The sequence below is a fragment of the Taudactylus pleione genome, unplaced genomic scaffold, assembly GCF_031769625.1.
Source record: "Taudactylus pleione unplaced genomic scaffold, aTauple2 ptg000110l, whole genome shotgun sequence".
In the NCBI taxonomy this organism is placed as follows: Eukaryota; Metazoa; Chordata; class Amphibia; order Anura; family Myobatrachidae; genus Taudactylus; species Taudactylus pleione.
In genome coordinates, this window is record NW_028284512.1 from 2,948,327 (window position 1) to 2,974,992 (window position 26,666).

Sequence of the window (26,666 nt, forward strand, 5' to 3'; positions counted from 1 at the left end):
GCTAGCCTGTCCCATGAGAGACTACTGCAGAACAAATTGCTAAAGGTAATGCTGGTGTCAGAACACATAGTGCTTTGCTGCTTGCTGTGTATGGAGCCGCGTATTTGCATACCGGACAGAGGCCCTGATTCAGAGCCAGACGCTCTGACAGAGTGCTCGCTCTGAATCAGGGCCGGCCCTCTTACTATTTGGAGCGGCCTCTTGGCCGCTCGCATAGCTGTGGGTGACCACCCACAGCTATAGCGAGCGGCCAAAATGATGGTCGCGATGGTCAAGACCATCGTGACAATCGGGCTTGCGACGAGACCCTTGCGGTAGGGTCTCACTGCCGCAAGCCCTAGAGTGCTCTATCAGAGCCAAAAGCACTCCCACTGACATCACTAGTGATGTCAGTGGGGCCGGCCCCAGACGTAGGCGTTCCCATGGGAACGCCTCCGTCTGGGCAGGCACGCCCACCAAAGGGGGCGTGCTGTCAATCACCATCGACAGCACGCCCCCTTTGGTGCGAGACCCATAACGTCGTTATTCGGGGCTAGCTCATTCGCACGACGGAGCAGCCTCCGTCGTGCGCATGCGCACTTGGGCAACATCGACCCGCTTGCTAGCGCTCAGCGCTCGCGAACGGGTCTGAATCAGGCCCAGAGTGTGCATGCTGACCCCTGTCCACCGCTGAAAGCGCCTACATGTGAGCATCATAACTGGAGCATACAGCAAGGGAAGAAGGTGGCCTATTCTGAGTAATCAGATTTTTTTTTACATCATGTGGACTGCTGAGTGTGTGAGCATCATTACCTGGGGAAGAGATGGCAAAAGGATGCACTTTAAGAGGGCAAACCGGCAGGAGCAGTGTGATTCACTGGGCAATGTTCTGCTGGGAAGCCTTAGATCCTGGCATTCATGTGGATGTTACTTTGACACGTACCAACTGCCTAAACATCGTTGCAGACCAAGTACACCACTTTATGGTATCAGTACTCTGATGGCAGTGGCCTCTTTCAGCAGGATAATGGGCCCTGACACACTGCATAAATTGTTCAGGAATGGTTTGAAGAACATGACAAAAAATTCAGGGTGTTGACTTGGCTTCCAAATTGCCCAGATATCAATCCGATCAAGCATTTGTGGAATGTGCTGGAAAACAAGTCTGCGCCATGGAGGCCGCACCTCGCAAAATACAGGACTGCTGCTGACGTCTTCGTGCCAGATGCCATAGGACACCTTCAGAGGCATTCAGCAGGAAGAAATCCTGATCGTCCTAAATGTAAGTATAAACTAACCTAACTCTACCTCCTAACCCTCCTTTACAGTGCCTAACCCTAACCTTCCCTTCGCCGCTGCCTATACCTAACTCCCCCGGGGTGGGGGTGCCTAACCCTAACCCCCCCCCTTCCCCTAGCCTAACCCTAAGACCCCTCCGGGAGCCATAAATCTAACCCTCCTCGCCCCCTCGCGGCTGTCCGCGCCTGGCATCCCTTCGATCGGGATGCCGGGCACCGGTCTCACGGCGTCGGTAAAATGACAGGAGTCTAGATTTAGACGCCTGTCATTTAATCCTCGCCGGGATTAAGCAGTCGGGAAGCCGGCGGTCAGCATTGCGTCAGCCGGCTTCCTGAACGTATACCCTTCAGAGGTCTTGTAGAGTCCATGCCTTGATGGGTCAGAGGTGTTTTGGCAGCACGGGGGGGACCCACACAATTTTACTCAAGCAGTTCTAATGTTATAGCTGATTGGTCTATGTATATGTATTTATTGTAAAACGCTATACTGCTAAAGTAACCAAGATATATCATTTAACCTCCGCTTGCACAATTTGAATATTTACATTAGGGTAATTCACAATGGATAAAACAAAATTAAGATACGGTACAAGTATGACTGCAAATGTGAGTGTGAATAAGGAACAACCGGAAAGGGTAACATCTGTCAACACACTGTAACCAAGCTCAGCTTTCCAATAAAATTAGTGAGCGGCGTCTCATTGGGCTCAATTCAATTCAACTCTTGTGGTGCGAGCATAAATCCGTCAAAATTCCTGGCATGATGCTGTTTTATGCCCTTAGTGCAGCGGAAACAGCATCGCGCCAGGCAGTTAAGTCGGAGAATGCCCGTTCTTGCGACTAAACACCATGGCAGGTATTCACTTACCTGCGGGGTTTACCCAGCAACTAACTGCCGCCCAAAATCCCGCAGCGCGGGGAAAAGCTAAAAAAAAAAAAAAATAGCCTTTTTCCAGCACAAAAAAAATATCGGGACTCAAACACAGAAACACTGATTTCGCGTAAACTGCAGAATCAATGGGTTTTCCCCCGCGCACGAGCCAGATTTGGTGGTTTTTACGCGGATTTTTTATCGCACCTCCATGCGCTGCGAGGTAAAGTCCGACTGCGGAAATTTCCCGCTAATTGAATATGCCCCCATGTTTAAGGCATGTAAAAGAGCATTCTCCGACATTCTGGGTGTGATGCTGTTAGCGCACACATGATCAGCCTGCAGCTAGCATCACAGCACTAGTTAAGTGGGATTTCTACTCGTACCTCCGGAGGGTGCGAGCAGAAATCCTCTAGGTCGCGAGTTTACAGTGCGGCCAATTGAATAGCTCCGGGCGCTTATTCCTGGAGCTAAACAAACTTGCAATCAATTAAAAATCCCCCAAATCAACTATGAGCAATTTTAATACAAGTTTCTCAGAGATAATTATCATAGACCTAATGGCAGAAAATCAAACATCACATCTTTTCTTAATCTATTCCCTCATGGGGCCTATTTATCAAGCATTTTGCCCTATGAAATTATGTAGAAACTGCAGTTTGTGTATAATGTTATGATTTGTTGCTATGTACTAATAGCCTCATGCAAAAGGGTAGTTATCGGTGCAGATCGCAGTCTCCATTATTATCAATGGAGAATACGACCTGACCCCTGATAGATGTTTTCTCATACATTATTGCTGCAATCACACCAAACAGCCCATCCTGGTGCACCAGGTTCCGTGCTACTCTGCTAGCGCAGGGCATATTTGTTTTGCTGAAAATGAGTCTTAAGCTGGGTACCCATTAGACGATATGTCGCTCCATCCGGCCTACATATCATCTACATCGGCAAGAGTGATCCCACTATGTCAGCCCTTGCGTGCTCTCACAGGGTCGTTCATTGAAATCGACAGATCTGCAGTACATGCTGGTCAATGGGCTCGATTCAATTCAATGCAAATTGAATAATTCCAGGAAGGAGCGCCCAGAGCTATTTAATTCTGCGTGCTGTTAGGTCAGGGAATGCCCGTTCTCCAACCCCTCATGCCTTAAACAGGGTGTTTAGTCGCGATAACGGGCATTCTCAGACTAGCCTTCCCGATGCGATGCAGTTTCTGCCGTGCTAAGGGCAGAAAACAGCAACGCCTCTGTACTTTTGTCGGATATCTGCTCACACCCCAGGAGGATTGAGAGAAGAAATCTTTAGTCGGGGTTAACAGCACGCTTAATGAAATAGCTCCTTCCAGGCGCTATTCAATTCGATGGGATGAAAGACACCGGGCAGGTGAATGGTGGCGGTCGGGCGCCGGATTGTGTAATGAGTACCGGCCGTCCGGTATGTCAGCCAGTTGGGCGTCACATCGCTGGGTCCACACATCGTTAAGTGTGTACCATGCTTAAGTCGCAAAGCGATGCAGCTAGGATACACAAGTAGACTGCACTGATTAATTTGACAAGCGGAACTTGTACACATGTGTGCCACTGAGTCTTTGAATCTATGGACCTCATTCAGTCTCTCGCAAGCGGCCGCACGCGGCCAATGTTAACAGACCACGCATGCGGGCGCTTCGTTGTGCGCACGAGTCCTTGCGATCACAAAATCCGTCGCTTGTACGGCTTGCGAGCTGGAAGTGACTCTCGATAGTTGATTGACAGGGAAGGCAGTTTGTGGGTGGTAACAGGTAAGGTGCTTGTGAGCGGGGGAGTGGTTGTGCGAACGCAGGAGTGTCAGGCCACCAAAAACGCTGTCTAAAGGGCGTGCATAAATTTACAAAGTAGCGTCCTGGTACACGTCACCTGCATGTATTTCAGCCAGCACTGATCGCAGTGCTTGCGGCAGGCTAAGGCAACCCCAAGGGCTGGCTCTCGATGGTCCCGATTAATCCTTCATTTCCTGGAGATGACGTCTGTTGCGAGTGGCAAGGGGGCATCTTTAGACACTTGCGAGCGCACAAGGAACTCACAGAGACCAGTTACCACAACCACAGTCCATGGGCTCGATTCTATTCTGCGTGAAGTGAATAGTGCCGGGAATCAGCTCCCGGAGCTATTCAATACACCGCACAGCTAAGCCCGACTAATGATTTCTTTTGGCACCCCTCCAAGGATGCGAGCAGAAATCCAACAAAAGTCCAGGCACGAGGCTGTTTTCTGCCCTTCGCGTCTGGAAAACAGCATCGCGTCGGGAAGTTAGGTCGGGGAATGCCCCTTCTTTCGCCTTAAACAGGGTGTTTAGTTGCGAGAACGGGCATTCTCCGACTAAACACCGTGCAGAATTGAATAGCTCCGGGAGCTATCTCCCGGCGCTATTTACATTGCGGGCAATTGAATCGAGCCCCATGAGCGTTACACTTCGTACATAGTGGTGAGGTTTTCATTACAAATTAAAATATCCACAGCTAAACGGATAATCGCAGCAGTTCCGCGAATATTAATACATCGGCCCCCATAACGCATTTGTATGCGCCAAAGAATCACTAATTAACAAATGCATATGACAAATATAGAGAGGCATGCCTAGAGCAAAGTACATATTGCTTGTCTCACATCTGGGGACAAATGAAATATGTTGAGAGCTCAGAAAAAGTGAGAACCTACCTTAGGGAGGAAGTCTGGGCGTTTTCGAAGAACAGCTCTATCCTGATGAAATATAAAAAAAAAAAAAAAGTGTGTGTGTGTTGGGGTAATGTGCCATGAAAGTGCCCCTAAATCTGATACCCTATGGGCAGATGCTATAGCCAGAAGAAAAAGGTCTTCGTAGTGAGCCATTTGATATCCACCTATTCCAGAGGTTCCTGAAATGCTTGGAGCACCACTGACAAATCCCATGGAGTAACAGGGAGGGACAAAGGAAGGTGTATCCATAGAACACCTTGCATGAAGGTGTGGACATCTGGCACAGAGGCAATCTTGCGTTGAAACCAAGCAGAAACTTTGAGACAAAGCAGAAACTTGCACTTTAAGAGATGCTAGGCGGAGGCCTAGATCCAGTCCAGCCTGAAGAAAGGCAAGAATACGAGACACTCTAAAAGACGTGAGGGTCATAGTTTTGAGTAGCGCACCATTGGAAATATGAATGCCAAATTCTGTGGTAAATCCTAGCAAAGGCCGGTTTGGTGCTCTAAGCATGGTCTGGACCACAGAGCTAGAAAATCCCTTAGCCGTCAGGAGGGACGTCTCAAGAATCAAGCCGTTAAAGACAGATGGGCTAGGTCCGGATGTAGACAGGGACCCTGAGACAACAGGTCTACTCAGAAGAAGTTGAAGAAAAAACAATTATGGAGAGTCTTAGAAGATCTGAGAACCAATGACGTCTTGGCCAAGCCAAAGCTATTAAAAGGACTGTGCCTCCTTCCTGTCTGAATTTCTGAAGCACTGGAGGAAGTAGGGATAATGGAGGGAAGAGATATGCCAATTGGAAAGTCCATGTCACCGACAAGGCATCTATGAAGGCCGCGTCGGGGACCTTTGTTCTTGCTCCGTAAACTTGAAGTTTGTTGTTGTGTCTTGACGCCATGAGATCCACTTCTGGAAGAGCCCATTTGTCCACAAGAAACTGAAAGACTTCAGGGTGTAGAGACCATTCTCCTGCATGCACGTCATGACCGCTGAGGATATCTGCTTCCCACTTGAGAATCCCAGGGATGAAAACTGCGGAGATGGCTGGGAGATTGCGTTCGACCCATGTGAGAATGCGGGACACCTCCGTCATTGCTGATTGACTGAGTGCCCCCTTGATGATTGAGGTAGGCCACAGCCATGGCGTTGTGGGACTGTACTTGTACTGGCCCGTTTTTCAGTACATTCTGAGCCAGAGGTCTGCATCTTCCTCCTCCCCAGATGAGATGTCAGAATCAGGTAACTGAGGAAAACAGAGCCCGTTTAGAGGGTTTGGTAGGTAAAGGCTTTTCCTTGTGTAGCAGTTGCTGCAAGGCTGTAGAAGTAGTAGCCAAACGCTGTACGGAGGTAGACAGCATGTCTACCCATGGGGGAGGCAAAGGATTTGCAGAGAGTACATGCTGTGGCCATCCCACAGGGGGAGCCACTTACGGGACAGCTCTCTGTTCCAAAATTTTTGCCATCATTTGGGAAAAGGCCGCCCAGGTAGGGTCCTCAGGGTGAGAGACTGGGGCTGAGGGACCAGGGGCTGTGTAGCAATTAGTGCAAAGCCCATCCTGAATAAAGTCCCCCTGGGGCCAAACCCGGTGAGCAGGCTTTACAGGACAACAGAATAGGGGCAGGATCCTGAGGCTGTTTATTATTCTTTCCTCTGCCCACCATAGTAATGATACAATGCAGTAAACAGGTTACAGTATGTGAAATATGGCACAATGTGGTTTGCAAACATTATTTCCCTGGTGAAGAAAAACCCCTTCACAACAGTTGACCAAATCAAGAACACTCTCCAGGAGTAAGGAGCATATGCGTCAAAGTCAACAATCAAGAGTATACTTCACATGAGTGAATATAGAGGGTTTACCACAAGATGTAAATCATTGGTGAGCCACAAAAACAACAGGAAGACCAGATTAGAGTTTGCCAAACAACATCTCCTGGGATTGAAAAGCTTTGCTGTTGGCATCTATACATACATACACATACATTACACACACATGCATGAATATTGGGACATTGAGAGAATTTTCATATTTTGGCCTCTATTCACCACCACAATGGCTTTGAAATGAAACAAACAAGATGTGCTTTAACTGCAGACTTTCAGATTGGACAAAGGTCCAAATGTAGGACCGAAACGTTGATCCCGCAATTGCTGTATTTTATCCATTTGAATAAAGATTGTTACCCCAATTTTTTTTCTATTTTTTCAATATAAATATATACATACATACACAGAGGAAGTAGAGCATGTGCAATGCGTGTTAACGCCTCCGCTGTCCCCGAGAAGTTTATTCTTGGCATAGTGGGAATATTTTTGGAGAAAATGAAAATAATTGTGTCGATGTTGGCCGAAACCCGCTGCACATCGTGAAATGTGTACGTAGCATAAGGAATTAAAGAAAAAAAAAAACACACCACACAAAAAACAAAAAACACACACAAGAGTGGAAAGGGCTGTGATGCAAAGAGTTCTCATTAGAAAATGAAGGCAAATCATTTGGAATTTTATGGTCTCAAATGGAACCAAAATGTTTTTTATATCCCCATTCAACAGTCAAACATCGGAAATGGATGCATGGTGGCCAGAGATACTATGGACAGTAAGCACCAGGCATGTTATTGTAAAACAACAAAGCAATCAATGCCGGCTCCTTTCCAAACACCATCGACAGCAGCCAGAAAGCAGCCCCTGGTGCTCTGCCAGCTCTGTATCAGGAGGGGCTGCCTTATGCAAAGCATGTCAATTACCAACAGGGTATGCTTTACCTGTGCTAGGTCTGTACTTGGCTTTCAGACACACAGCATAATAAATCAGCAAATCACCAGTCAGCACAAGGGAAACAAAGAATGGTGCTTACTGCCAGCTGGGGAACTAGTCAGGAACCTGCAGGCTGTGACTGTAATCATTTATACATATTTAGTAGAAAAATAAATCTGCTCTGTGATGTAGAAACAGAAATGCTGGTGATAGAGGAGATAAATACGGCAACCAACCGGACACAAAGCACAATACTGAGATGTTAGGGCTCGCACCTAAGAGGATTGCTCGAGCTGGTGTGTTTTTAATGCACGGAAAGCAGATTGAATTTCATGATATGGAAGCGCACAAGCATTATTACTATGATATCTAGAACATAGAATGCTGTGACCAAGAAAAGCATCAAAATTAAATGAAAAAGACTTAAAAAAAAAAAAAAATTATATTAGACTGTACGCTACATGTCCTCAGTAAAAATGAAGTGCACAAGCCTATTCCTAAAACCTTCTGTACATCGCAGGGAATGACCCCCCCCTCCCCCCTCTAGCTAAGTCTCCCCCTCAGGGTGCATTTTACCTTAAGGCTGATGCTTACAGCAGCACAGCGTGTACATGGTTTTATGTTCATTTTAATTATATCCGTAAGGTACATGTATGCCAATTTATGACCTATTCATACAATATCAAATGTAGTGTTAACTTATGGTCCTGCGCCTTCAACGGTAGTTTTCAGCAGGCAATTTGATGTAGGTAAGTTTTGACATTTCAGATTAACTGAGGCGCTGAAAGATTCAATATAGGTCCTTGAAAAACCATAAAATAAAAGTGTGGGTGTATAATGGAACACTCCCGAGTCCTCATGGGTTTATAGAAGTGATAAAAAGCAAAGACCTCATTGTGCATAGGATAAATAAGGAATGGGCATGATGTGGTAGAAAGCGGTCAGACACATTGTGATGAACTGACTGTTTTAATAGATCTACAGTTCCTGCTTTGTGTCTTAGCTGCACAGAAATACCTGTCACCGAGGAATGCTTTATTATTTACGGCCGAGAATGCTGCTGCCTTACAATAGCCACATGCACTCTCCCCGCCGCCGATTTATCATTCCCCTACCTGTACAGAGGGCTTGATTCAGAGATGGACACCAATGTATGCACAGCTGCGATGTGCGGACATTATGCGAATAGTTCAACCGTTGTCTTTTGTGTCATATTATTTGTGTTCGGTAGCCCTCAATATACAGCACTACCAAATATGTAATAACGGGAGATACTTGAAATCCTGGCTGTCGGGATGCTGATGCCGTAATCCTGACACCAGTCAGAATCCCAGCGCCTGTATACTGGTGGTAAGTAGTGGGGTTAGGGGGAGGGTTAGGTACTAGGGTGGAGGCTAAGGTTTAGGCACCAGGGGGGTAAGGGTCAGGGGTATGCAGTCGGGAAACCGGCTGCCTTAATACGACAGCCGGCTCCCCGACTACTTTATCCTGGCGTGGAATAAATGACCGGCGTCTATATCTAGACGCCAGTCATTTTCCCGAAGCCGGGCGCGGACAGCCCCGGGGGGGGAACTTAGTGTTAGGCACTTGGGGGGGGGGGGGGGGGGGAGAGGTTAGGGTTAGGTTAGTTTATACTTACCTTAGGGACGATAGGGATTTCCACCGCTGTCGGGCTTCCGCTGCCGGGCTCTGCTGATCTGTCGGGCTGCCGCTGCCGGGATTCCATACCGATTCCGGGTTGGGATACTTACCGAGGGCCATTGGTATCTTAACCCTGTTGGGATGCCAGCGTCGAAATTCCTTCGGCGCCGGCATCTCTTACCCAACCCATAATAACTACTTGTACAAGGGTGTGACCATAAAACTTTATAAATCCCTACACATGCAGCAACACCACCATAAAGCGATGGGATCCCAATCCATCTTGAGGCATGGCTGCACCTTCTGGGCACTTTGTAATCCTGATCACCCCTGAATGCTAATCTTGATTAGTGATGTGATGTGGTAAAGCGTACAAGAAAAAAAGTTAATCTTCTTCAAAACTTCAAATGTTCTATAAAAAGCAGATTTAAAAAACATTACATTACAAGGCAATAAATATTTTAACGGCACTTCTTACTGTAAATGACATTGCCATTATGGGGTAAATTTACTGAAGACATGATTTTTCTATAATGTACCAAATAGAAGATAGCCATAACCTGATTGGCTGCTATAGTCAATCTCACACTTTACTAAATTCACCACTAGAAGTGGCATAGCAACTTAGGACTGTATAAAATACAAGGTTTGATAAATACAGACACCGGCATCCCGACAGAGTTAGGATACTAATACCCAATGGTCATTACCCTAACCCTCCTCATCTCCCTACTATAACCCTCCACGGTGCCTGAACCTAACCTCCCCCTTTCTGTACCCTAAACCTCCCCCCTTAGTGCCAAATCCTAAACCTAACCCCGCTACTTACCTTCGGGATTCTAGCAATCGGGATTCTGGCACCGGCATACTGACCACCAGAATCCCCGCGGTCGGGATATTGACCACATCTCCTTGATTTGTATCTCCTTATCCAATAACTCTTAAATGCAGGACCTTCCACGTAGCCAGCTTACTTCTATGCTGGAGGAACATCTAACAGAGGCCTCCACAAAAAGAGAAGTCCTTAAGGGAATTTAATCAAATGTGATGTATTGGCAATGCAGGTTAGGTGTCAATGGGACAGCATGCGAGCACCAGCACAATACATTGCCTGTTTTACCTCGCTCCCCCATAGGGGTGCACAGGAAAAGGCAGGATGTTAGGCTACCACATGTTCAGGTAATATGTGCACTACCTGTTGCCCATATTTTATCCGGAAAATGCAATCTTACTTTGCCCTTATTTAAATTGATTCCTTTATGTGCTCTACCCTACCACCATGCAGTTGATGTAATGAGACTGGACAGTCCTAGCACAGTAACTAGAACTCAGAGTTCTTCTGTTCTGTGGAAATAACTCGCACTTACAGTAGGCGTATATTTACTAAAGTGAGAGTTTTTAGAAACGGAGTTGTTGCCCATAGCAACCAGATTCTACCAACTACCACCTTCTAGAAGAGAATAGCTAGAATCTGATTGGTTGCTATGGGCCACATCTCCACTTCTAAAAACTCTCACTTTAGTAAATATACCCCTTAGTGCAGGGCTTGACAAATTTTTCTAAAATCTAGGAGCCAGGCCTCCCCTTCCCCCGGGGCAGCATTATTGAGCACCTACGCCCAGGCAACCAACCCCCATGGCCACACCACTAACAGGGTAGCCCAGGTAAACCACCCTCCCACAGCCACATTACTGAGCAGCTAAACCCCCTCTTCAGGCAACCAACCCCCAGAAAGACCACCCCTCCGCAGCCAAAAAACCCCGGCAAGCAAAGCCACTACAGACAGTGGCCGAACTAGAGAGTGGTGGGCTAAGGTGCAAGAATATGCTTTCGGCACCCCTATGCAGTACCCCCAGTAGTATCCCATACACAGTGCCTCCAGTAGTGTGCCATTAACAGTGCCCCTTATACAGTGCCCCCCCGTAGTAGTCCCCCTATGCAGTGCCCCCCAGAAGTGGTCCCACCTATGCATTGCCCCCCGTAGTTGTCCCCCTATGCAGTGCTCCCAGTAGGGGTCCCCCTATGCACTGTCACCCAAAAGTGGTCCCCACTATGCATTGCCCCCAGAAGTGGTCCCCCCTATGCAGTGACCCCAGTAGTAGTCTCCACTATGCATTGCCCCTAGTAGGGGCCCCACCCTGTACAGTGCCCCAGTAGTGGCCCCTATACAGTGTCCCCTGTAGCAGCCAGCCCCCACATTGTCCTCAGTAGCGGTGACCCCCACCTCTGCAGTGCCCCCACAGTGTCCCCAGTAGCAGCCGCCACCCACCCTTATGCAGTGCCTCTTACACACACACACACACACAACTTACCTGATCCCCGCTCCTGCCGACGACTGCCGCTGTCCGCTCTTCCAGGCCCGCTCTGCACTATGGGAGTGAAGTCATGACGTCTCTCCCATCACCTGCTGCGGGGTGAGCCGGAAGGCGGAGGTCATGAGTGAGCTCAAGCCGGCTCACTCCGTGGACGATGCAGCAGCCAATGAGAGTCTCTCATCGGCTGCTATAACAAACATACAGCTGCCGCTGGCGGCTGTGTGTTTGTTACTGTGTAGTGTGGACCGCGGTCTGCACTACACTAACGGCGGCAGGGGGTGTTGCTGAAACTCTGGTCGCCAGGCAGCGAAATCTGGTCGCCATGGCGACCTGGCCCCCGGGTTTTGTCGAGCCCTGCCTTAGTGTAAGTACTTGTAAATGCCTTCTTCACTAAATATTATTATTGCACAGAGCTTGCATTCTCTACTGGTTAGAATTATTCAAACAATATGAGGCTTTATTTAATGCTGTCTGGTGAACACTAACATTTGAGATAGATATATATAATCCTCGTTAAGCTGCGCTTCATCTCGAATAGCCACACCGGGAGGCAGCCAATGCAGCCCACCATCGGCACCAATTATGCTGGACAACCTGCCAGAAAATAGTGTCATGGAATCATCGGCAATAAGTGAGGACACTGTCAACAGTACAATTGTTGATATTGTGGAGGTAAGCACCGCAGAGACACAGCTTGCCGAACAGACGGAGACCCCTGATGTGCACAGTAAATTGAACTTTATCACCTACAAGTCACCTCCCTTAGTAAAAAATAAAGTTAAAAAAAATAAACAAACTATTTGCGCCCCCACCCCACCGGCATTCTCCCTGGTCCCACTGCAGCATGAGCTGGGCTGCTGACAGGTAAGGAGGGGGAGCCATGTCGGACCTGGGCCCCTCCATCAAGCCCAGCTCAGATAATAGTTTTAGAAGGCGGTTTCTTGGCTTTTACATTTGTAAAAATACCTGTTGCATGCAATCTCTGGATAGCAGCCAATTCATCAAATAGGATTTAACCAAAAGGTCCAATATGTATACGAAACATTGACTTGCATTTGTAAGACATTCGGGGCCCCATTTACAAACAAAGGGAAATACCAGCGGCAATTTTTTGTTGTTTAGTATCACTGTGATACAAATGAAAATTCCACTGGTACTTAGTAATACTTACCCCTCCGGCGAGGTCCCGCGAAGTCGAAGTCCTCAGCGAGGTCCTCTGCTGTGTTGCTGGCAGCCTAACGCTGCCAGCGACGGGCTCCAGTGTCATGCGCATGCGTGACGGTCCGTCTGCGCATGTGCATGACAGGGAGACCCGGCAGTGCTTGGAAGGCTTCGTTGAAACCGGAAAGGCACCGCCGGGTCTCCATTGCCGGCAATGGGGCCCGCATCGCTCTCGCCATCTTTTAGATGGCGAGAGCAATGCTGTACTAAATACAGGAAGATGGTATAACCCCTTTAGCGAGCGCTAAAGGGGTTATATTTCGTTTGTAAATGGGGCCCTCATTGTCTAACAGAATAATAAACGTGTGGTCAACAGCACTGAATAGGCCATGCCATGTTCAAAGTAACAGGAATGTCTATAACGACCTCTGTGTATACATCTGTTTTGGTATTTTTTCATATCAGAGCGATCAACTGCATTTCAAGCTTATCCAGAACAAATTAAAAAATTTAATAAATAAGGCTTGTAAATATAATCTTTATGGAGCTCATATATCAATCAATTGGAGCAATTCTGCATTTTGCAGATGATTGCGTAAAAATAATAATAAAAAAAATATATATATATACATATATAAAAATCTTCAGTGTATGCGGTTCACCGAACGCCAATTCTGACCAAAAAGTGCATCAGGCTGTCAAACATGTTGGATTTCACTGATCAAATCAGGGCTGTAGATTGCAGTTATATGGCAACGATAAGACGTTTTGCCGATAGAACAATCCAGAGACTACGGTCTACTGCTGATGATGCCTGGGCACTTTCATGATTCACAGTTCAGATCTTTGTATGAAAAAGATCTGCAAATCACCGAAAAACATCGGAAATGTTTGGGCACATATTTGTGGATTGGAAAATCGATAATCGGGGGGGGGTACAAAATCTGTGAATCTTTTTTTCCCCAATTGCTGATGTCTGGGTCCCATTAGGCTGCTGTTTTCCAAACAATACAAATGCTGACCATTTCAACTAAATATGATGATTGCAGCAGACTGAACCAGTCAGAACAAAAGAAATGGGTGCATATGTTAAGCCAAAGGTCATTCCAGAAAACAGAATAAAGGAAGGAAGTTGTGCTCTGGATAACACCAGATTGGTCACTTTAGTTTAATTCTGGGTACACACTATCAGATCTTTTGTACTGATTCAACAAATGCTATGATCCAATAGAGCGATTATCGGATCGGTGTGTATCCGTACACACTGAGCAATTTATAACCGAGTGTGCACTTTCTTCAGATCTCCTTTAAACTAGGTCAGGAATGAGATAGTGTGTGCAGCACACCAGATCCCGACCTCTCAGTCGGACCGTTGCAGAAAAGTTTGAAACAGATCAGCTAAAGCTGCGTACACACAATATCGTTCAACGAAATTAAGGTTTTGGTCAAAGATCTATGAACAATTTCACCAACGATCGCTCGGTCATAATGTTCAGTATGAACAAGGATATCGTCAAGTTGAACAGGCAGGATGGACAATGAAAGTTATCTTTCATCGTCCATGCAGGAACGCGCATCGTTCATTAGTCGTTTTAAAAAAAGTACCAGATATGGACATAACGATATCGTTATCGTTCATATCATTGACAAAAGTCATCCCGTGTGTATGTACCTTTGTGTGTTCGCGGGTCCCTATAGTAAACATGCTAACATGGGCGAGGAACGATGGTCGATAACGACCATTCGTACCTGCACATCGACCATCGTTTGCAGGGGCCTGAAACTGGACGATCAGAACAATAACGATAGGATCGCTATCATTGAAATCGTCCACTTTATCTGACCGTGTGTATGCAGCTTAGAGGTGTGTACACACGGAGCGATAAAACTGAACGACATGAACGATAATGATATCGTTCAGTTTTATGTACTTACCAACCTGCCAACGACCAACGATGCGCGTTTCCACATGGACCATAAAGATATCTTCATCCCCCACACATGCAGGCCAACTTGGACGATATCAACTTTGCCTGTTCAGAGATGTGTCAGGGTGACTTCACTGAAAGATATCTTTCAAGTCATTGGTGGTACAGATCGTACCGTGTGTATGCACCATTACTGTAGGTTGCCAAGTTATCTGCAGATTCACCTGTTAAGCCAATAAGCTGAAATAACAAATAAATTAGTGTGTGACCCATTTTTATTTCTTTTTTTGTACAGTAGTACTTCAAGAATAAAAGTAGGATTCTTCTATTATCTCTTTTTTTTTTTTTAATATTACAAATTTATGCCACCAACACTTTGTTTAGCATGCGTGATTCTCGAGAGAAGTCCACATTGTGCTGGCGGTTAATGAATTTTGCGCAGTAATGTTATATTTAGCGGATGAAAATTATCAACATTTTGTAGAACATAGGAAACTTCACAAAATCCACCCTCTTTCCCTAATCAAAACGAGCAATTCATGTACACGAGTGCCTTATCACACTCCTTAACACTTGCTTGGCAGACCTTCAAAATGATACAGTTAACCACATTTTAGGATGAGCGAATACTCAAACTATCAATTCCAGGAATTAGTGTCATCAGTACTGTTGGGCATATACGGTCATCCAATAATCATCTAATCAGGGCAATAACTGAACAGTGTATTGCAGCGACCAAGCAGTAATTATCGGTCTGTAGGACATGCTGAAATTGCCCTGCATGTCCGAAAAATCTGATAAGTGGTCAGCCCCATCTGGCAATGTAAAGCACTGCCTCAGTCGACTGACAGATATGTCCCCTGTTCCTGCACAGGGGAGGAACAGGGAAAGGTCTCCTTCCCAGGGTAGGAACGCAGATATCGTGGCCATACACGGACATATCTCACAGTATAAGACAGTGATATCTGATGGGTGTTATGTCAGATAAAATGAGGGCGAACCAATTCAGTGCAATTTGAATAGCACCGGGAGTTCCGGACGCTATTCAATTGACCGTGCAGAGCCCTACACTTAGTTGGGAGATGGTTACCGTGCCTTAAGCCGGTTGTTTAGTCGCAGTAACCGGCGTTCTCTGACAAGTGCCTGCCGCGATGCTGTTAGCGCACGCACAAGGCCAGAAAACAGCATCGCGGCCCTAGTTTGGTCGGATTTCTGATTGCACCTCAGGAGGGTACGAGAAGTAATCCTCTAGTTGGGAGTTTACAGCGCAGTCAATTGGATAGCTCCGGGAACTCCTTCCAGACGCTATTCAATATGCACTGAACTGAATCTCCCCCACTGTCTATTGGTTTGACAGACATTTTATCTCACAGTGTATACCCAACATAAGACAATTAAATGCGATCGGAATGAGTACCTGGAGCTGTTTAAATGGCCACACTATAACCTCGCGAATAAAAGGACTTAGGTTTGCACCCTCCAGAAGTGCAAGCAGAAATCTAACTAAACTAGTGCCATTATGCTAGTTGCAGGCTTGCCGCCTGCGCTAACAGCATTGCTGTCGACACTAAGTCAGAGAATGCAGTTTACCGCAACTTAACCCGTCATTAGGCCTGGTAAACTGCATCTCCCAACTTCAGTGCCAGGCGAGATGCAGACAACTGAATAGGCTCCAGGCACTCGTTCCCGGCGCTATTCAACATGGCAGTTAATTAAGTTCCCCCCATGGTAAGTTGTTCTTCTTCATCTTCAGCTTTAGCACTACTTCCAACTGAATGGACAGGCTGCATTCTCAGGACTAAGGGATTTGGGGAGCTGTGCCCAATCTCCACATATGTAGACTACAGGTCAATTTTAATTTCCATATGGTCTAGGAGTTAGTCTATTTTGACACATGTTAAGTTTCAAAGAACAAAAAAAAAATTTTTTTCGTTTTTTTAATCTATCTATATTAATATATATCACAGACACAGGAAGGCACTTATAGTGTAGTATATTAATATTTAATTAAAATTATTCCAATAATATTATGCATACTTTCAAATGGATCTTTATGGCTTATCGGAATTCATCCTATCTGTCTCCCAATGGAGAAAGGGGTTCCTGTTCCCCACAATTATAGTCTGCACCAAAAACACCACAGATAATTCCTATCAAAGATTTTAAAAAGAAGAAGTGTAGTACATGGTTATTTAATGTATAAAAGATACAAGATTAAAAACAAATACATAATATCAAAATTTCATTCCTGTGAATACCACAACAAAACAACTCAGCTTCCAAAGTACACAAGCATTGCTAAGAGTACAGGCCTATTCTTGGTGTACTCCAAACTCTGACACTCATTGAAAAAACCCTTCCCAGTGGCAGAGCCATCAATGCCAGGGAACTATAAAAAGGTCTTGATTCAATTGAACGAGAATTAAACAGTGCCAGGAGGGAGCTCTTCAATTCAACGCGCTGTTAGGTTGGAGAATGCCTATCTCCCGACCCTCTTGCCTTAAAACAGGGTGTTTACTCACGAGAACGTGCATTCTCCGACTAAGCTGTTTCCGCGGCACTAAGGGTAGAAAACAGCAACGCGCCTGTACTTTTGTTTTATTTAATTTGCGTTCAATTGAATCGAGCCCATAGTTAGGCCTAAACATGAAGAAAAATAGCACACTGAGACAATATAAAAGCCAACAACTGCCTAGCTATTATACATATAGGCAGTGATTGCAAAATACTCGCTATAGAGCGCTTTTACGCACTACAGGAACTTGGGACCAATTTATTTTTAACTAAGCGGGTCCTGTAGGATGTGCGGTTTGTCCTGTGTAGCGCTGCACCAATCACCACCGGTGGCTTCTCAACCAATCGCCGCCAGCACATTCTCCTCACTACAGCTCCCGGAATCCCCCTGGTCCTTGCGGCTCCCCCTCCCTCTGTGTCCGCGTTCTGCAGCGTGCTGTGCAGCTCGCTCCTCTCAGAGGTTTGAGTAGTTTGAGCACCAAAAACAGGGACTTTCAGACAATTTCTGCTTACGACCACAGGAGGGTGCAAGCAGGAATCATGCATTCGCACCCATCATTAACAATTGAATAGCTCCGAGGGGCGCACAAAAACAAAATTGAATTCCCCCATATGAGTTAATAGATAAAAACACAGGTTGTACATTATCGCAATATAATGGGTATAGTGGTCCCTTCCTATGCTCCAAAATTCTGTAGTAAAGATGAATGAAATTGTGGCACAATTTCACATGAATGGTGTTTCGCAGCGGAAAAAGCTTTGGAAATTTGCAGAATGAACAAAGCTGTGAGGACAACGGTTAATTCACTCTGCGGTGCTGCACAGTTATGGTAGGGCTTCAGCCCAAATCCTGCATGGCAAAGCCAGCAACATTTCTCAGCCAGAACAATGCAAATATCTCACATAACGCTACTTAATAGCCAACCCAGCTAAAAAAGTATCCACAACATCTGCATGCATTCCTAATGTCTGCATTACCCAGACAGCAAAATCCAAGGGGGTAACGACTTGTGTTTTATCTGTACAGAAAACATATTTGTAGTTTCAAATTTGAAGCAATCCTATCATTTCACATTTAATTCAAAAGGTGCATTCAGAAATACAACTGAAATGCAAATAAAAAGGTTCTGCTACATTTCATACCAATAAATATAATCTGTTATTTATTATGTCAGAAAGCAACTATAGTAATATGCCTGAGGCATCTCCAAAACCATTAAGAAAAAAATGGATATTGAGATAATTCTAATGTGCAGACTCCTCTATCCTACAGGCTGCACCGACATTTCCTATAATCATCTCCTAATATCAATGCAACAGTTCCTATGCCAAACACCTGCCTAAGGAGAGTATAGATGCACAATATTACATTGCAATGTATATAATACTGTACGTGCATAGGGACAGCATACATGACAACCACCAGCCATGTGACATTCGCAGCTATACCAGGGACATTGTTGTGTATTCATGCAGCACCATAGCTCAGATCAGAGCAATCCAATGCAATATTAGCGGCATCGATGCCCCCCAGACCATGCACATCTACAGTCACAGCTATCTATCATTATGTGCATTATTTACATGTCATTTTGCAATCTATATATATAATACACGTAATCTCTGTCGCACCGCACAGCTGATTTAGGTCACCCCAGCGCGGGCAGGAGCGGACGTACCCGGTCGCCAAGCCCCCCAAATGTCCCGGCCTCCTCTGCCGTCGGCCCCGCTCCTGTCCTGACCGCGGCTCCACTCCAGTCCACACTCTGCAGCAGCCGCCGTGTTATTATGGGTGCACCGTGCAACCAAACCTGACCCGCGGCAGCCCTGCCTCCTGCTCTCTCCCATTGGTCGGAGCTCGTCAGCTCAGAGAAGCCGCTCTCAGCTACAGACACAGGGAGATCTGCCGGTCTCTCGCCTCCTCCTCTTCTTCTCCCTGGGTCGGATATAGCAGTGGGACGGGCGACCCCCAGCGACAGAAAGCAAGAGCAGCAGGCAGGTTAGAAGCTGCTAGTACAGTATAGGTCAGCTGGGGAGAGCGGGAAATTGCTAACCATTAGCAGAGGCGGCGCTTATTCAATTGCCAGCGGATTTCGAAAACTCACGAGGTTTTCCCTATACTTGCCAGGGAGAAAATCAGTAATTACTATAGAAATCCAGACCCTCCAACATGGCCCGTTGCACCAGGTACAAAATGCTCTGCTCCTGGACTTCCCTCTTTATTTATGATTGCAGCCATCTATGTTTACTTACCTTTCTCATCAATGACCTAGTTCTACACGGTATATGTTCAGGAAGCCGGCTGACGCAATGCCGACAGCCGACTTCCCGACTACTGAATCCCGGCGAGGGTTAAATGACAGGCATCGAAATCTCGACGCCTGTCATTTTACCTACGCCAGGAGACCGGCGCCTGGCATCCCGATCGAAGTGATGCTGGGCGCTGGCCGCGCGGGGGGGGGGTAGGTAGGTTAGGGGTCCCCGGGGGGGACTTAGGGTTAGGCACCCCCTGGGAGGTGAGGGTTAGGCTGGGGGAGGGAGGGTTAGGCACCCCCGGGGGGAGGTTAGGCTCCTAAGGGGAGGGGGGACTTAGGTTTAGGCGGCGGGGAAGGGGGTTTAGGCACTTAGAGGGGGGATTAGTGTTAGGCATGGGGGGGGGTTGGGGAGGCTAGGGTTAGGCACCCTAAAGGTGGGTTAGGGTGTAGAATTAGATTAGTATATACTTACCTTTAGGACGATCAGGATTTCCTCTGTCGGGTTGGCGTTGCTGGGATTTGAACCGTTGGCCATGCGGCCAGCGGTAAATCATACCGAATGCGTTCAACACACAGGTGACTGCAATCATAAATTAGGTGGAAGTTCCAGGAGCAGAGCATTTTGTACCTGGTGGAAGGGGTCATTTTGGAGGGTAGGGAAATCCTATATAAATTACCGCGACGTTCCTATCATAGCCCCCATTATTTAAAGATAACATAGTCGGGACTTGCTGAAGAACTCCCCCCACCCGCATTCCTTCAGCCTAATTACTTATTAGGCAATTGGAAGTTTCCAATTAGCCTAACTGGTCCAATAATGATACCAGTGTCTATCTCACTCTCTCCTCTCTCTGGCTACACCTGACTGCTCCCAAAGCCTCCTCTCCTGGTATCCCTGCTCTCCCCATCCCCTGCTCACGCCATATACAGATGTGTCCACATACATCTATCCCTCGTGCGCTACAAGTCGCGTTACTCATAATGTGCAAGCGGCACGTGGCCGGTAGCGCTGAGCTTCTTTGTGGGACTTTGTAACCCTCCAAAGCATCTTATTTGCACATTGATGCGAATAGGACACACAGGCAGCTTCTGCTGATTAGAATGATATGCGGCATGCCTATATTCAGTGTGCAACTGCGGTTATATCTGCATGCGAAATGCTACGTTACAGTGTCAGCGGCTGTGGCACTGTAACGTAGCATTTGGCATGCAGATGCAGTCCCACACAATATATAGGCATGCTGCATATCATTTTAATCAGCAAAAGCTGCTTGTGCTAACTATTCACACCGCAGTGCGCATAATACGCATTTGAAGGTAAAAAGTCACACAAAAAGATGCACTGCGTTACCTAATCACTGCATGGCGCGACTGGAAGGGCTGTTCAATGCGCAAGGAAGATGTATGAGGAAACGTCTGTATCTGGCCACTGATCTCCGTCTAATATTCTAATCTCTGTCCTCCTCTCTGGCAGGTTCTATGCTGCACCTCTCCGGGCTACAGGAAGGCAGCAGATGATGAGATGTCCGGGGACACGTCCAGCGATGAGCAGGTGGAGGCAGCCACCCGCATCATCCTCGTCAATCAGCCGGAATCCAGTAAATTCAGGGACCACTGAATGAGGGCAGGGAGAGGAGCATTGAGGGACCCGCAGCAGAAGCACTGGGACACCACAGGGATTGCCTGTCCTATAAGGGGGAGCTGATGCTGCTGCTGGTCCCACTTTTTCCTCACTAGACTGCAACATCACACTACTTATTTCCTGCACTCACTGAGCACATGGTATACTCCTCTCATCTGAGTTAATCATTTATCTATCTCTTTGGGACCTATTTATCAAGCTTTACATTTCATTATATCTTCCTATGCATTTGTTTATCATTACATTTCTCTATCTCTCTTTCTATACATTTCTCTATCTTTTACATTTCTCTACCGCTCTCTTTTTATATATTTCTCTATCTCTTCATCTTTACATTTCTCTGTCACCTTCTATGCATTTCTTTAACTCCTTATCTTTGCATATGTTTGGCTATTTCTATGCATTTCCTTATCTGTTCATCTTTACATTTCTTTCTCTTTATGTATATACATGACTCCATGTTTACATTTCTCTATCTCTTCAGCTTTACATTTCTCTCATTGTCTTTGCATTTCTCTATCTCTTCATCTTTACATGTCTTTCTCTTTCTGTGCATTTCTCTCTCTTCATCTTTACATTTCTCTATCTTACATGTCTCTATCTCTTCATCTTTACATTTCTCTATATCATCATCTTTGCATTTGTTTGTCTCTTTCTATGCATTTCCTTTTCTGTTCATCTTTACATTTCTTTTTCTCTTTGTATATACATTTCTCTCTCTCTTTGTCAATACATTTCTCTCCCTCTTTGTATATACATTGCTCTCTCTTTACATTTCTCTGATTGTCTTTGCATTTCTCTATCTCTTCATCTTTACATTTCTTTCTCTTTCTGTTCATTTCTCTCTCTTCATATTTACATTTCTCTATCTTACATTTCTCTATCTCCTTATCTTTGAATTTGTTTGTCTCTTTCTTTGCATTTCCTTATCTGTTCATCTTTACATTTCTTTCTCTCTTTCTATATACATTTCTCTATCTTTACATTTCTATATCTCTCCAACTTTACATTTCTCTCATTGTCTTTGCATTTCTCTATCTCTTCATCTTTACATCTCTTTCTGTGCATTTCTCTCTCTTCCTATTTAGATTTCTCTATCTTACATTTCTCTATCACTACATCTTTACATTTTTCTCTCTCTTTGTATATACATTGCTCTCTATATCTCTCTATCTCTTCAGCTTTACATTTCTCTCATTGTATTTGCATTTCCCTATCTCTTCATCTTTATATGTCTTTCTTTTTCTGTGCATTTCTCTCTCTTCATCTTTACATTTCTCTGTCTCCTTCTATGCATTTCGTTATCTCACCATCTTTGCATTTGTTTGTCTCTTTCTATGCATCTCCTTCTCTGTTCATCTTTACATTTATTTCTCTCTTTGTATATACATTTCTCTCTTTGTATATACATTGCTCTCTCTTTACATTTCTTTATCTCTTCATCTTTACATTTCTCTCATTGTATTTGCATTTCTCTATCTCTTCATCTTTACATTTCTTTCTCTTTCTGTGCATTTCTCTCTCTTCATCTTTACATTTCTCTATCTTACATGTCTCTATCTCTTCATCTTTACATTTCTCTATATCATCATCTTTGCATTTGTTTGTCTCTTTCTATGCATTTCCTTTTCTGTTCATCTTTACATTTCTTTTTCTCTTTGTATATACATTTCTCTCTCTCTTTGTCAATACATTTCTCTCCCTCTTTGTATATACATTGCTCTCTCTTTACATTTCTCTGATTGTCTTTGCATTTCTCTATCTCTTCATCTTTACATTTCTTTCTCTTTCTGTTCATTTCTCTCTCTTCATATTTACATTTCTCTATCTTACATTTCTCTATCTCCTTATCTTTGAATTTGTTTGTCTCTTTCTTTGCATTTCCTTATCTGTTCATCTTTACATTTCTTTCTCTCTTTCTATATACATTTCTCTATCTTTACATTTCTATATCTCTCCAACTTTACATTTCTCTCATTGTCTTTGCATTTCTCTATCTCTTCATCTTTACATCTCTTTCTGTGCATTTCTCTCTCTTCCTATTTAGATTTCTCTATCTTACATTTCTCTATCACTACATCTTTACATTTTTCTCTCTCTTTGTATATACATTGCTCTCTATATCTCTCTATCTCTTCAGCTTTACATTTCTCTCATTGTATTTGCATTTCCCTATCTCTTCATCTTTATATGTCTTTCTTTTTCTGTGCATTTCTCTCTCTTCATCTTTACATTTCTCTGTCTCCTTCTATGCATTTCGTTATCTCACCATCTTTGCATTTGTTTGTCTCTTTCTATGCATCTCCTTCTCTGTTCATTTTTACATTTATTTCTCTCTTTGTATATACATTTCTCTCTTTGTATATACATTGCTCTCTCTTTACATTTCTCTATCTCTTCATCTTTACATTTCTCTCATTGTATTTGCATTTCTCTATCTCTTCATCTTTACATTTCTTTCTCTTTCTGTGCATTTCTCTCTCTTCATCTTTACATTTCTCTATCTTACATGTCTCTATCTCTTCATCTTTACATTTCTCTATCTCATCATCTTTGCATTTGTTTGTCTCTTTCTATGCATTTCCTTCTCTGTTGTTTACATTTCTTTCTCTCTTTGCATATACATTTCTCTCTGTCTTTGTCAATACATTTCTCTCTCTCTTTGTATATACATTGCTCTCTCTTTACATTTCTCAGATTGTCTTTGCATTTCTCTATCTCTTCATCTTTACATTTCTTTCTCTTTCTGTTCATTTCTCTCTCTTCATATTTACATTTCTCTATCTCCTTATCTAATATGTTTGTCTCTTTCTTTGCATTTCCTTATCTGTTCATCTTTACATTTCTTTCTCTCTTTCTATATACATTACTCTATCTTTACATTTCTATATCTCTCCAGCTTTACATTTCTCTCATTGTCTTTGCATTTCTCTATCTCTTCATCTTTACTTCTCTTTCTGTGCATTTCTCTCTCTTCCTATTTACATTTCTCCATCTTACATTTCTCTATCTCTTCATCTTTACATTTTTCTCTCTCTTTGTATATACATTGCTCTCCATATCTCTATATCTCTTCAGCTTTTCATTTCTCTCATTGTATTTGCATTTCCCTATCTCTTCATCTTTACATGTCTTTCTTTTTCTGTGCATTTCTCTCTCTTCTTATTTACATTTCTCTGTCTCGTTCTATGCATTTCTTTATCTCATCATCTTTGCATTTGTTTGTCTCTATGGATTTCCTTATCTGTTACATTTCTTTTTCAATTTATATATATATATATATATATATATATATATATATATGCATTTCTCTATCTTTACATTTCACTCTCTTCATCTTAACTTTGTCTTCTTTCTCTGCATTTCTTTATTCATGTATCTATCTTTCTATCTATCAATTTCTCTATTCATCTTTACATTTCTCTCTCACTTTATACATTTCTCTTTTTATATTTCTCGCTCTTTCTATGTTTTTCTCTAACAAAACATTTCTCTATCTCCCTATCTAAACATTTCCTACTTAAACATTTCATACCTAAACTTTTTTCTATCTACACATTTCTCTATCTCCCTATCTAGACAATTCCTACCTAAACATTTCTCTTTCTCCCTATCTAAACTTTTTCTACCTAAACATCTCTCTTCACATTTCTCTATCTCCCTATCTAAACATTTCCTACCTAAACATTTCTCTATCTAAACATTTCTCTATCTCCCTATCTAAACATTTCCTACATAAACATTTCTCTATCTACACATCTCTCTATTTCCCTAACTAAACATTTCCTACCTAAACATTTCTCTATCTCTTCATCTTTACATTTCTCTGTCACCTTCTATGCATTTCTTTATCTCCTTATCTTTGCATATGTTTGGCTCTTTCTATGCATTTCCTTATCTGTTTATCTTTACATTTCTTTCTCTCTATGTATATACATGACTCCATGTTTACATTTCTCTATCTCTTCAGCTTTACATTTCTCTCATTGTCTTTGCATTTCTCTATCTCTTCATCTTTACATGTCTTTCTCTTTCTGTGCATTTCTCTCTCTTCATCTTTACATTTCTCTATCTTACATGTCTCTATCTTTTCATCTTTACATTTCTCTATCTCATCTTCTTTGCATTTGTTTGTCTCTTTCTATGCATTTCCTTCTCTGTTCAACTTTACATTTCTTTTTCTCTTTGTATATACATTTATCTCTCTCTTTGTCAATACATTTCTCTCTTTGTATATACATTGCTCTCTTTGTATATACATTGCTCTCTCATTACATTTCTCTGATTGTCTTTGCATTTCTCTATCTCTTCATCTTTACATTTCTTTCTCTTTCTGTTCATTTCTCTCTCTTCATATTTACATTTCGCTATCTTACATTTCTCTATCTCCTTATCTTTGAATATGTTTGTCTCTTTCTATACATTTCCTTATCTGTTCATCTTTACATTTCTTTCTCTCTTTCTATATACATTTCTCTATCTTTACATTTCTATATCTCTCCAGCTTTACATTTCTCTCATTGTCTTTGCATTTCTCTATCTCTTCATCTTTACTTCTCTTTCTGTGCATTTCTCTCTCTTCCTATTTACATTTCTCTATCTTACATTTCTCTATCTCTTCAGCTTTACATTTCTCTCATTGTATTTGCATTTCCCTATCTCTTCATCTTTACATGTCTTTCTTTTTCTGTGCATTTATCTCTCTTCATCTTTACATTTCTCTGTCTCCTTCTATGCATTTCGTTATCTCACCATCTTTGCACTTGTTTGTCTCTTTCTATGCATCTCCTCTGTTCATCTTTACATTTCTTTCTCTCTTTGTATATACTTTTCTCTCTTTGTATATACATTGCTCTCTCTTTACATTTCTCTATCTCTTCAGCTTTACATTTCTCTCATTGTATTTGCATTTCTCTATCTCTTCATCTTTACATTTCTTTCTCTTTCTGTGCATTTCTCTCTCTTCATCTTTACATTTCTCTATCTTACATGTCTCTATCTCTTCATCTTTACATTTCTCTATCTCATCATCTTTGCATTTGTTTGTCTCTTTCTATGCATTTCCTTCTCTGTTGTTTACATTTCTTTCTCTCTTTGCATATACATTTCTCTCTGTCTTTGTCAATACATTTCTCTCTCTCTTTGTATATACATTGCTCTCTCTTTACATTTCTCAGATTGTCTTTGCATTTCTCTATCTCTGCATCTTTACATTTCTTTCTCTTTCTGTTCATTTCTCTCTCTTCATATTTACATTTCTCTATCTCCTTATCTAATATGTTTGTCTCTTTCTTTGCATTTCCTTATCTGTTCATCTTTACATTTCTTTCTCTCTTTCTATATACATTTCTCTATCTTTACATTTCTATATCTCTCCAGCTTTACATTTCTCTCATTGTCTTTGCATTTCTCTATCTCTTCATCTTTACTTCTCTTTCTGTGCATTTCTCTCTCTTCCTATTTACATTTCTCTATCTTACATTTCTCTATATCTTCATCCTTACATTTTTCTCTCTCTTTGTATATACATTGCTCTCCATATCTCTGTATCTCTTCAGCTTTTCATTTCTCTCATTGTATTTGC

General features: G+C 43.4%; 1 protein-coding gene across 3 annotated transcripts in view; it reads right to left on the reverse strand.

Moving 5' to 3' along the window:
• The window catches only part of SCAI (suppressor of cancer cell invasion), a 231,314-nt gene extending 212,228 nt beyond the window's left edge, over positions 1-19,086 (reverse strand). Inside the window, exon 1 of one of the 3 annotated variants that reach the window (XM_088471144.1) lies at positions 18,865-19,086. The gene's annotated coding sequence lies outside the window, so the exon portion shown is untranslated. Of the gene's footprint in view, positions 1-18,799 lie in introns of all 3 variants that reach the window. The other 2 variants (XM_088471145.1, XM_088471146.1) reach the window with 2 other exon arrangements.
• Positions 19,087-26,666: the final 7,580 nt, after the last annotated feature.